Source organism: Acomys russatus, chromosome 3 (assembly GCF_903995435.1).
Source record: "Acomys russatus chromosome 3, mAcoRus1.1, whole genome shotgun sequence".
NCBI classification, from domain to species: domain Eukaryota; kingdom Metazoa; phylum Chordata; class Mammalia; order Rodentia; family Muridae; genus Acomys; species Acomys russatus.
The window spans coordinates 51826129-51838286 of record NC_067139.1 but is presented as its reverse complement, the minus strand read 5'-3'; the positions used below and the strand labels follow the sequence as shown (position 1 = coordinate 51838286).

At 45.3% G+C, this 12158-nt stretch overlaps 1 pseudogene; it reads right to left on the bottom strand.

Annotated features, from left to right (window-relative positions):
- Positions 1 to 7942: 7942 nt before the first annotated feature.
- LOC127187035 (prolyl endopeptidase-like) lies at positions 7943 to 9968 on the bottom strand (annotated as a pseudogene).
- Positions 9969 to 12158: the final 2190 nt, after the last annotated feature.

The following is a 12158-nucleotide window of genomic DNA, read 5'->3' as shown; positions in this document are numbered from 1 at the left end:
TCTGTCTGTCTCTGTCATCCCGCCACCACCATTATGTGTGTATGCCTCCCTCCTTTGTTTTTGAGACAGAGTTTCTCTGGGTAGCTGTGGCCGGTCTAGAACCTGTTTTATCGATCAGACTGACCTTGAATTAGAGGTCTTCCCACTTCTGTCTTTCAAGTGCTGGCATTAAAGGTGTTATTAAGGCAATTGATGCAGTGCATTAAAGGTGTGCACTACGGTGCTCAGCAAGCATCGTCTGTATATTCTAATGAACATTATTGCACTTTGGGATCTGTGTTTAAAAGACTCAATTAGAAATCAAATAAATGAATATGGTCTTGCCACCCATTTTTCCTCCTGGAGTCTCTGAGGTAATGGAAGGACCTACTTAGCCTCAGCAGCAACTTAGGGAATCTAAATGGAAGGATTGCCCGGACCACATGGTCTGTGGGCATGTTTACAAGGGATTGTCTTGACTGGTCACTGATGTGGAAGGGGAGCCCCACCCACTGTGGCCATTGCTGGCTCAGGGTTCAATAAGAGCAGGAGCCAGGCAGCAAGCAGCGTTCTTCCACGGTTCCTGCATCTGTTTCCCATCGTGACCTCAGTGATGGACTGACCTGGAAGTGGAAGTGGAAGAACCCCTCCTTCCCAAACTGTATTTGGTCACAGTGTTTTATCACAGCGACAAAAGAAGCCGCACTCTTTCTTTCTTAGTTTTCTCTGAGTGCTTGTCTTTAAATGCTGCAGTCCTTGCCCTCCTGTTTGCTCTGCTTGTATGTTTTCACCTGCGACTGCCATTTCACTTCCTGCTTTAGATTCTACAGTTAAAGGCAAGTTGGGTAGTTTCCAAAGTGGAAAGCACCTGCTGTCAATCGCTTCATCACCTCATTCCTGTTTTCATACTTTTGTTTGTGTCTACCGATAGCGCACAATGTTGGCTTTCATGGTGACGTTTTTATACGTGCGTCTGATGTGTGTTGATCATGTTAATTCCACTACTAAGCTTTTGTCCTTGTTCCTCCCCAGCACTCAGTCCCTTTGATTTCCCCAATAGTTCCCCTTCTACTTTGGTTTCCCTCCCCCAATCCTTCCCATGAGAGAAAACAAAACTCTTGCTCTATGAGAGAGAGAGAGAGAGAGAGAGAGAGAGAGAGAGAGAGAGAGAGAGAGAGAGAGAGAGAGAATATGTATATGTGTATCTGTTTTCGTAAGGGCCATTCTAAGTGGGGGTGAGAGGACATCTCAGTTTGGGTTTGTATTTCACTCACAACTAAAGATGTTGACTACTTTTCATATGTCTCTTGGTCATTTATAACTACATTACTACTTCCCTGTGGGCCTGGTGCATACCTTTAGTTCTAGCACTCAGGAGGCAGAGTTAGGTAGACCCCAAGAGTGCTCTCTATGTGGTCTTTCTGTTCAGATGGACACCCAGGCTTGTTCAGTGAGTTGGCTGTGGTGACTGTCACCATGGATGTGCGGGTGTCTCTTGTATGCTTTCTGCTATTCTTTAGAGTGTATTTTAAGGGCACTTCTACTTTCAACCCGTTTCCTTCTTGGATCCATGCTAGAGCTTGTTATTTTTTGGTTTTGGTGATAGTCACTTCTGATTGGGGTAAGATGAAATCTCTAGCTGAAGATGTTTGATATTTTTCATGTAACGATTGGTTAGTCACACTTCTTTTCAGCTGTGCTTATTTAGTTCATGGTCCCACTTACAGTTGGGAGGATTTGACTGCATAGGAGAGAACATTTTTTCCCCCATTCTTCTGCCTTTCTTCAGTTAAGAGCTATTGGCCTAACTCAACAGAAGCTAGGCCACCCATTCATTGGCCACATTTCAGGAATGGACAAGATAGCTTTCTAGCATTGGTGAATGGGGACACCTGCATGTGAGTGCGACTTGGCATCCTTTCTATTGGAGTCTTAGGCCTGGGACACGTGAGGGCTCTTAGCAAGGGTGCCAGATGCCATTCTACCCTTGTTCATCCCAGACCATCAATTCTCAAAGGTGCTCTTTCAGCTGCCACTCAGCTTCACCTGGTCGGAAGCGCAGGTTCTAGAGCCCACTGTCAAACCCCTCAAGGGAGGCTGGGATGGGGCTGGCACCTGGTCTTAACAAGTCCTCCAGGTGGTTCCGACCAGTGAATTCTGCTCTGATAGAATACACTTCTTAGTTTGTTGAGACTTCTGTAATAGGACCCTAGACTTGGAGGCTTAAAACAACTGAGGTTAATGCTCTTGTATCTGGGAGGCTGACTGTTGGAGGCAAGGCGTGTGCAGGGCTGGAGGGAGTCCTATTCTAGATCTCTCCATGGCTTGTAGACCAGCATCCTTTCCTACCTTCATGCCATTTATATAAACTAGATCCAACTTTGTCTTCCTACAGGGACATTACTAAGTGATCCCACTTTTAATTACCCAAAGACCTATCTCCCAGTGAGAGCATCCTGAGGCTGTCTATTAGGATCTTTCTCCCCGCCCCTCTCTCTTTCCCGCCCTCTCTCTCCCTTCCTTCCTTCCTTCCTTCCTTCCTTCCTTCCTTCCTTCCTTCCATCCTTCCTTCCCTTTTCTTTTCTTCCTTTTGGTTTTTTAAAAACAGGGTTTCTCTGTGTAGTCCCAACAGTCCTGGAACTCAATCTGTAGACCAAGCTGATCTTGAATTCAGAGACCTGCCTGCCTCTGCCTCCCCAGTGTTAGAATTAAAGGTGTGTGTGTGTGTGTCATTTTGCCCCACCCTAGGTGGTAGGATGCAATTGGTTCAGGTCATAACACTTGGAAAGCATGGTCATACAATAACTGTGAATTCTCATTTCTGTTTACATAGGCAGAAGCATCTGGGTCCTTTTTGGTTTTAGAGTTCTGGGTGTCTTTAAAGTGCCTAACAGTTTCTCAATACAGTTCTTTAAAAGTATTGACTATTGATGGAGTTGGATTACTGATATTTTTATGAGGGTTATATTATTAAGTGTGTGTGTGTGTGTGTGTGTGTGTTAACCAAGTGCTCTTAACTGCTGAGCCATCTCTCTAGCCCACTGATCCTTTCCTTCTTCTTTGACCTAATATTTTGAGACAAGCTCTCTCACTGATCCTGGAGCCTGGTGAGCTGATGGTTTGGCTAGAGAGGATGCCCAGCAAGCCTCCAGGATCCTCTGTCTGGTTTTCCAGCTCTGAGGTTACATGTAGGGGCTGCAGTACCCTGCATTTTGTTTGTTTGTTTGAGACCAAGCCTTTCTCGTAGGCCTATAACTCACATTAGTCCAGGCAGGCCTTGAACTAATAATTCTCCTGCCTCCTGGATGGGTGCTGTATCTTCAAGCATGAAGCACCACATCCAGGTTAATGTTGTTGTTGTTATTATTTGTTTGTGCAAAATACACATTTCTAGACTTGCTACGGTGGTGGAACTTTACAAGGAAATCTGGCATGGGTTGTCCCCTCTACTTCTGTGGATTTTGTGGGGCCATAAGAAAGGCTGACATTGACCTCCCTCAGGAACTTCCTTGTCCTGTCTTTCTGTGGCCTCATGAAAAGAAAGGAAAAACTAGCCTTGTTTCATTCAGGGGACAGAATTCTAGAGGTCAGCATTTTCAAACACTCACACTCAGACCTTAGAAAGCAGGTAATTTTTTTGTGACTGTTGACAGTGCTGAGGATTGGACTCTGTAAGTGGATGAAATTGTCAAAGGATGAATTTTGTTAATGAAAAGTAAGGCTAATATATAAAAAATATGCATTTTGGGGGCTGGAAAGTCAGCTCAGTGGTTAAGAGCGTGTCTTCCAGAGGATGTGGACTAGAGTCTCGGGACCCACATAGTGGTTCACAACCATCCCTAATGCCAGTTCCTGGGGGCTCTGTCGGCCTCTGAGGACCCCAGGCACATGTGTACAGACATATGCAAACAAAACAGGCATACACGTAAAATAAAAATAAATGGTATAAAAAGCCAAGAAACACGTTTTTTAAAAAGCAGGTGCTTGTTGTTGACTGGTCTCAGACTTGTTTTGCTCTGCTTGCTTTCCTTCTCATAGACAGCAGAATTGCAAGCTATAAGGAAGCCTGTCCAAAGTGGATGCCATCTGGGCCTTAAAGACACAGGACTCACGATTGGTTTTCTCCCATAAAGTGACATTGTCATAAAACACAGCAGAGCAAGCTGGGCGGTGGTGGTGCACGCCTTTTGTTCCCAGCACTCAGGAGACAGATCTCTGAGTTTGAGGACAGCCTGGTCGAGAGAGAGAGAGAGAGAGAGAGAGAGAGAGAGAGAGAGAGAGAGAGAGAGAGAGAGAGAGAGAGGAGCACAAAGAGAGGGAGGAAGTGTATGTTCTAGGACAGCCAGTGCTACACAGAGGAACCCTGTTCAAAAAACCCAAATAAATAAATAAATAAGTCTAGTTTTAGCAGTTATATGCATTTAGTATGTTCAGAATTTTATATATTACCCTTCTTTCTGTTCTATGTAAGGCTTGGTGTTCTGAATTGCTTATCTCATGCTGCCAATCAAACAAAGGTACTACATCCTCTAGGATTTAATTATGAATGCATATTAGATTTTGTCAAAGGGTTTTTCCTGTAACCACCGAGATGATCATGTGATTTTTTTTCCTGTAAAGTCATTTCTGTGATTTATTCCATGTATTGACCTTGTTGATTGAACCATTTCAGGGTTAAAACTAACTTGGTCATGGTGGATAGTTTTTTTTTGATGTATATCTGTATTCATTTTGCAAGTATTTTATTGAGCACTTTTGAATCTATGTTCATCAGAGATGCTGGTCTATCGATTTTTGTTTGTTTTTGTTGTGTCTTAACTTGGTTTTGGTATTAGAGTAATACAAGCTTCATAGAGGGAGTTTGAGAGTACTGTTTCTGTTTCTAAGTTTTCTTTTTTAAATAGTTTAAGAAGAATTGGCTGCCCATCTTCTTTGAAAGTTTGGTAGAATTTGGCTGTGACTCCATCTGGCCCTGGACTTGTTGTTGTACATATATAGTACAGAGAGTTATTTAGCTGTAGAGAAAAATGAAATTATAAGACTTGCAGGAGAGTGGCTAGAACTGGAAAAGACAATGTTGAACAAGCCAACTCAGACCCTGAAAGGCAGATGTCACTAGTTCTCTCTCAGGGGCTCCTAGCTCCAGATCCTCACACGTGAGCATGGATCCTGGTGTGCCTGCAAGACGAGGACGGAAAAAAGGGACCATCGCTGGGATGGAGGCTGGGGAAGCAAGGAAAGGAGCATAGTAGGGTCTATGATCTGATAGAGAAAGTGAGAATGATAGACGGTTCTAATTAGAGAGAGAGGAGGGAGGTAAATACGGAAGGAGGGAGGAATGCAAGTAGCAGTAGTCATGCCTGAAGGGGCCGTAAGGAGTCACAGTACTATCAGCCTGAAATATCTCAAGGAATGTGAGTCAGGTCTGAATAGACATGTATGTTTACATGAAACTTTCCATCTGGGCTGATGGTGTTCCCTCTGAGAGCCAAAGGTCATCTAATGGAAGTCCCAACACCAGACGTGAGAAGCTTCTTTCAAGCTGTTGGTCAGGGGTGTCCAGGAGACTCCGGAAACGTTACCAGCTGTCACCATAGCCCCTGGTTGTTCTCCGGAAGTGGAAGATAACCACTTATTGTTGAAGATACCATTCAAGTCTGATACAGGGCTCTGAGAACTGGCCTGAGAGCCTCCTCCTTGTGGGCGGGCTTTCCTGGTACCAGAAAGCCCCATGCAGGCATCCGAAGGAGAGACGCACCCACCAGCCCTAGCCAGCTGTGGTACCTGTGCACCAGAGCTATGAGGAGCATGGCAGGATAACCATCAGGGCGCAGTAGTGGCACACAGTCTTTAGAGGTAACCTAGAGCTCTGTAATTGGACTTAAGACCTGCTTAACAAGAGAGAAATAATGCCTCGTACTGAAACCTAGCCAACTACCCAAGGCTAGGGAAGTCGTGGGTCTTGGAGGATAACCTACAGCCACTAGTTGACTAAAACAGCATAACCTTAACTAGTCTAGTTGTCCTTACACCTGCAGATAAGTGTAGCCCTTAACTCTCAAGGAAACTTATTTATATAACAGGTGGAGACAATTACAGAAAGTTATAGATATTCAAAACACAGAGTTTGTAGAGCAAACTGACCAGCTACCCAGAGGAGGAGGAGGAAAGACAAGAGAGAGAGGGAGGGAGGGAGGGAGGGAGAGAGAGAGTGAGAGAGAGAGTGAGAGAGAGAGAGAGAAGAGAGGAGAGAGAGGAGAGGAGAGAGGAGAGAGAGAGAGAGAGAGAGAGAGAGAGAGAGAGAGAGAGTGAGAGAGTGAGAGAGTGTGAGTGCATGAGCGGGCTATACCAGGAGACCCTATATCAAGGACTCAATGGCTGCTCAGGCAAAGGCAGCATTACCTGATAATTCTCAGTTGCCCAGCAGGCGGCGCTCCAGCACCAGGGATTTCATCACAAGTTAGAATTCAGAGAAATGAGGCTAAGTTTTGGTTAATGTTTGTTTTTCAGGCTAAAAAGGAAAGCTGTTAGGAAAAATAAACAGTTTATCAGGCATTGCGACAAAGACGTTTGAGGGGAAAGACAAGCTGTCGCTTCAAGGACAACAAGACATGTCCCTGCACGAGTAAAAGCCGAGCCGCCTGTAAGCATAGTTTAAACAAAACAAAAAACATCAAAACTCGAGAGGAGGAAGAAAAACAAAACGTTGGAAATCAGAGGGAAGCAGAGGAGCGTGTAGGCCTGGGTGAAGCCGGGGAGCTGAGGGACTGCGCTGCTAAAGCGGAGGCTGACCGTGCTGGGCACTTCGGTTGCCTGGCCTGTTTCTCTCACTGTTTTTATGGTGGGAAGCATGGTGGCAGGCAGGCAGGCAGGCATGGTGCTGGACGGTAGCTGAGAGCTGGACTGTAGCCAGTAGCTGAGAGCTCTACATCTGGATCTGCAGGCAGCAGGAAGAGGCAGTGAGACACTGGGCCTGGCTTGGGCTTCTGAAACCTCAACGCCCATCCCTAGTGACACACTTCCTCCAACAATAGAAAGTCACACTTCCCAATAGTGCAGGTGCCTATGAGCTTATGGGGCCATTCAAACTTTGTCTCTGTCTCTGTCTGTCTGTCTCTGTCTCTGGGTAGTTTGTTTGTTTGTTTGTTTGTTTTTTGCAAATTGACAAAAGTCCAGATCATCTGGAAAAAGGGAAGCTCAACTGAGAAAATACTTCCTGAGATTATCCTATCGGTAAGCTTAAGGGGGGGCATTTTCTTTTTTATTTTCTTCTCCCCAACTCTTTTTTAAAATTATTTTTTATTTTTTTGTTTTTTTCTCCTCCCCAGCTCTTAAATAGCATTTGTTAGCATTGCCGTGGAGTCTCCTTTGAGGTCTCCCACTTATTTAAGGGTATATGCCATGCTTGGAGAAGTAACTTCATTGAGCTATTCTATTTGAGAATGACCAACTATGACTGTCACTTAGATCCCTTAGTATCAGAGATCTAATATTCACATGACCACTGTCATTTAGTTTCTTTCTTTCTTTTGTTTTGTTTTGTTTTTCTCAAGACAGGGTCTCTCTGTCTTAGCCTTGACTGACCCGGACTCGCTTTGTAGACCAGGCTGACCTCGAACTCATAGAGATCCTCCTGCCTCTGCCTCCCAAGTGCTGGGATTAAAGGCGTGCACCACCACACCCGGCCTTAGTTTCTTATCCAAACATATCCCCCCAGCCCTCGCCTTTTTTTTTTTTTTTAAAACATGTGCCTGGATAGAGTGGATAAAAACTCCCCAAAATAAAACCCAAAACATCAAGGGCTTGCCAGAAAGGAGAAGCCTAGAAAAGATAAAATCCCCACAGCAGTTCTGCTCAGGGGCTCTGTGAGCAGAGGCTCAGTGCTGCCCAGTGCTTCATTGGTCAGGATGGTATGAAAGCTCTTGAGTTTTCTGTGGCTGGTGGGAGGAGCTAAAAGGCCCTTCTACTGGATCCACTTGATGTTCAGGCACCACACTAGGAGTGCAAGCATACCTGAGACTTATTCCATCACTTTTGCGGTGAGTTTCCTGGCTCTCTGGTCAGCCTTGGTGTCCACATGGATGAGCAGGGGGTTGCTTTGCTTCCGACTGCGGCCCACGAGGTATTGAAAACTGGTGATGAACTTCAGAGAGTGCAGTGGGACCACCCGGCTGTCTGGTGGTCAGCAGTGAGGAGCAGCGCGGACGGGCACTGGATGTTGTCTGCCTCCGGAAGCTTGAGAAGCCATTCAAAGTGTTGTTTACTGTCTGAGCACCTGTAGCCAGTGGTCCAGGCATGACCAATAGTAATCCATCACTCCAACCTGAGCAAGCACAAGCAGCCACTAGGAGGTCTCCCTTGGAACCTCCGCTGATTATGAGCCTCTTGGGAGATGTGTAACCTTCCTTGGTGGGATGTTCAGCAGCGCAGTGGAAGTCATCAAAGCGGTTTTGTTTGTTGGCCAAGATACCACCTTTGTGCCACGTCTCTGTATTCACCACTGCCTCTGATGTTAGCCCCTGCGAGGTTGTCTCCCACGTCTCTCACAAAAATGAGCTTGGACATGCTGTAGTTTGGGGTGATGGAGATGCTGAAGCTACCACAGCCATTTAAAAAAAAAAAAGCAGGTTGTGAGCCATCCAACTTTATGCCCCTTTTATGAACTGCAAACATTGGAATCTTTGTGCCATCTTTGCTAGGGTAGAAAACCTGGATTGTCTGGCAATTGGACACATCCATTCCCTTCACTGTCACCTCTCGGGAAACCATGGGTTCCAGTTCCTTGTTGGTAAGATCACGGTGGTAAATAACACGTGGAGACAAGAAGGATGCAACTGGTAGAAGATCTCCGAGTCTTTCTTGCGCCCATTGTACCTCACCATGCCGCTCACCTCCAGCTGGAAGGTCTTGAGGAGAGCACCTGTCATCAGGTCGTGGAGCTGCAGGATGTTCGTCACAAGACCAGGAAGTTGGAGCTGACACAAGCCACCCACTGTAAAGCATCTTTCTTGTGCTCTGGAACAAGCACTCTCCACTTAGACTATTCAGGGTCCATGAGGTTGATGTTGATCAGACGATAACCAGGGGAATTGTGGTCCGTCTTGAATGTGAACACTGTCCCCTCGTTGGTTATGTAGTCATATTCTCCTTCAAAGTTGTCTATCAGTTTTACCCACTTCAAGATTCCAGTGATACCATTGGATTCCTGCTGGAGGTCAGAGTACCACACAATCGGTTTCCTGGATCACATCCCTCCCAGACTGATAGGAAAACATAGCCCCCATCAACTGATAACTCGACTTCCTCCCATCCATTTAGCCTCATTGGGAAACTCAGCACACAAAATATCTTTGGTCCGTCCCCAAGATGTGGTGACGGAGCTTTTGGTGGAGACTGGTGGATGTCTCTGTGCCATCGCTCTTCCCATCCTGCTGCCGGTCCCCTTCCGGTGGTGTGTCCAGGCCATACAGGTAAACTAGACTCTCTCCAGTACACCAGGAAGCTCCCTTGCATCATCAACTTTCATGAACTTGATCGTTACCCAGTCTGAGTCACTGGCACTCAGACCATAGCCAAAGTATTCACCATCTTCGCTGAAGGCATAATCTTGGAATCTACTGTGCCACCATCCAACAGAGTGTTGGCGTCCAGGAACACTCCGGCTTCCCCCTTTAAGGAGTCTTGCACCTAGAACACACATTGATTCTGCAAACCTGTATTGTAAAAATAAAAATACTGCATTCCTTCCTTGAAGTGGCAGCTGTACTCGGGGGTAGTCCTACAGTTCAGCCATTCTTTCCTTGTATAAACCTCTGGTTGGACACTGCTCGAGAAATGGCACTGTAATCTTGTTCTGTGCCTCCACAAAAGCCTTTGTCTGCTTGCTGCCTGGGCCTTCCAGACAGGCATATGGATCAGATTTTATGTCCGTGATAATCCTCTATGGAGGTCTTGCCGTTGTACACGCTGGAGTACTGGAAGGACAGCATGACCGAGGTGGTGAGCTGTGGGTGACTCCAGCTCCAGGGGAATCCAACGCCATCTTCTGGCCTCCACAGGCACCTGCACCCACATTCACTTATCCACACAGAAATGTAATTAAAGGTGGAGGGGGTTTTCACAGCGGCTGTGTCAGGGTGGACTCGCTGCCGGGCTTGGGGCGTTTTCTTAGTTAATGATTTGATGTGGGAGGCCCACAGTCCATTGTGGGTCCTGGGTTGTATAAAAAGCAGGCTCAGTGAGCTATTAGGAGCAAGCAGTGTCGTCCCTCTATGGTCTCTGCTTGAATTCGCACCTCCAGGTTCCTGCCTTGAGATGTTGCTCTAACTTCCTTCACCGTGAACTTACATTGTAAGGTGAAATAAACCCTTTCCTCCTTAAGCTGCTTTTGGTCAGTGTTTCATGATGTCAGTAGATAGCAAACTAGGATGCTATCATTGATCCTGCTGCTATGAACACCCCCTGATTCTTTAATTACATGTCTGTGTGGGTAAGTGAATGTGGGTGCAGGTGCCTGTGGGAGCCGGAAGAGGGCGCTGGATTCCCTGGAGCTGGAGTTAGAGATGGTTGTGAGTTACTATATACAGTATTTTGTGTTGAACTTGTGGGCGATAGGCACATGCATCTTTGACTTTATTTACAATTTTCCAGTCATATTCTGAATGCTGTGCCCATTTCTACCCTTCCTGTAGTGTGGAGTGTATATATGTATATTATATTCTTGGGTGGAGATTCTGGGGCTGGAGAGATGACTCAGTGGTTAAGACTGAACTGAACTGGCAGAGGGCCAGAGTGCCATTCCCTGTAGCTATGCAGGACAGATAGCTCAGAACCTCCAATAACTCCAGCTGCAAGGAATTGGAGACACTCTTCTAGCATCCAGGGTCAACTGTACTCACACATTCACATGACACACACACACACACACACACACACACACACTTAAAGATAAAATTTTTGCAAAACCAGATAAAAATCATCATCATCTTCCTCTTCTTCTCCTCCACCTCCTCTTTTTTTTCCTCCTCCTCCTCTTTCTCCCCCTCCTTTCTCCCTCCTCCTCCTCCAGACAGGTTCTCACTGTGTAGCCCTGGCTGGCCGGTAATTCTCCTGCCTCTGCCTCCTGAGAACTGTGTCAAAGGCGTGTGCCCAACTCTCTTCATTGTTTCTTAAGTACTTCTTACACAGTTTGCACTTTGCACATTACCAAACATTCTGTGCTCAGTGGGCCATCCTGCCATTCCTGTTTTCATTCAGTGTTACTGTCTTGGATGGCAGAACCCTGTTCTTGTGCCTCTACCACAAACCTGACTTGATTCCTTCCTGATTTCCAGGAATTCATTAAAATTTCTGGTAAGGATACTTTTTGTTTTTGCCAACATTGTTATAGATTTAATTATTTAAAAATATTTCTTCTGTCACTTTCAAGGCACTTGGGGTCTGACAGACTGTAGCACATATGTTCACTTTGCCATTTTATCCAATTTTAGGTATTTTATTCATTTATTTAAATTATGAAATTATATATATGTATATATACTGAATATATGCATACAACATGCTGTTTTGAAAAATGACTAAATTGTGAAGTAGCCAAATAATGCTAATTATCTTATTAATTACTTTACAAAAATTTACTCCTTCTATTCAGAAATGCAATGTTTTATTTTATTAACTAGTTACAGTTAATATTTGTGTTTGAGACAGGGTCTTACTACGTAGACCAGAATGGCCTTCTGTGTCTGCCTCCAAGGTACTGGGATTTAAGGCGTGTACCACTGTCCCAGACTTACTCCTCCTAAGTAAATTAAATATAAGGGTTTTATGAGACAAGACCATGTAGCCCGACTGGCTTCCAACTCACAATGTGGCCAAGGATGAACTTGAACTTCTGATTCTCCTATTTCTACCTCCTGAGTGCTGGAATTCCCGGTGTGTCTGAGGCTTGGATTGCATGCTAGGCAAATACTCTACTGGCTGAGCTGCATTCCAAGCCTTGTCCTCCATCGTCTTTGCTTCTACAAGTTTAACTTCTCAAATCCTAATCTAAGTGAGATAGTGAGATCCTGTGGGTTTGCCTTTCTGTGCTTGGCCCATTTCATAAGCTCATGCATGTACTCACAAATGATAGGGTTTCTTTTTTTTTTTTTAATGAATATTTACTTATTTAGAAAGCTTCT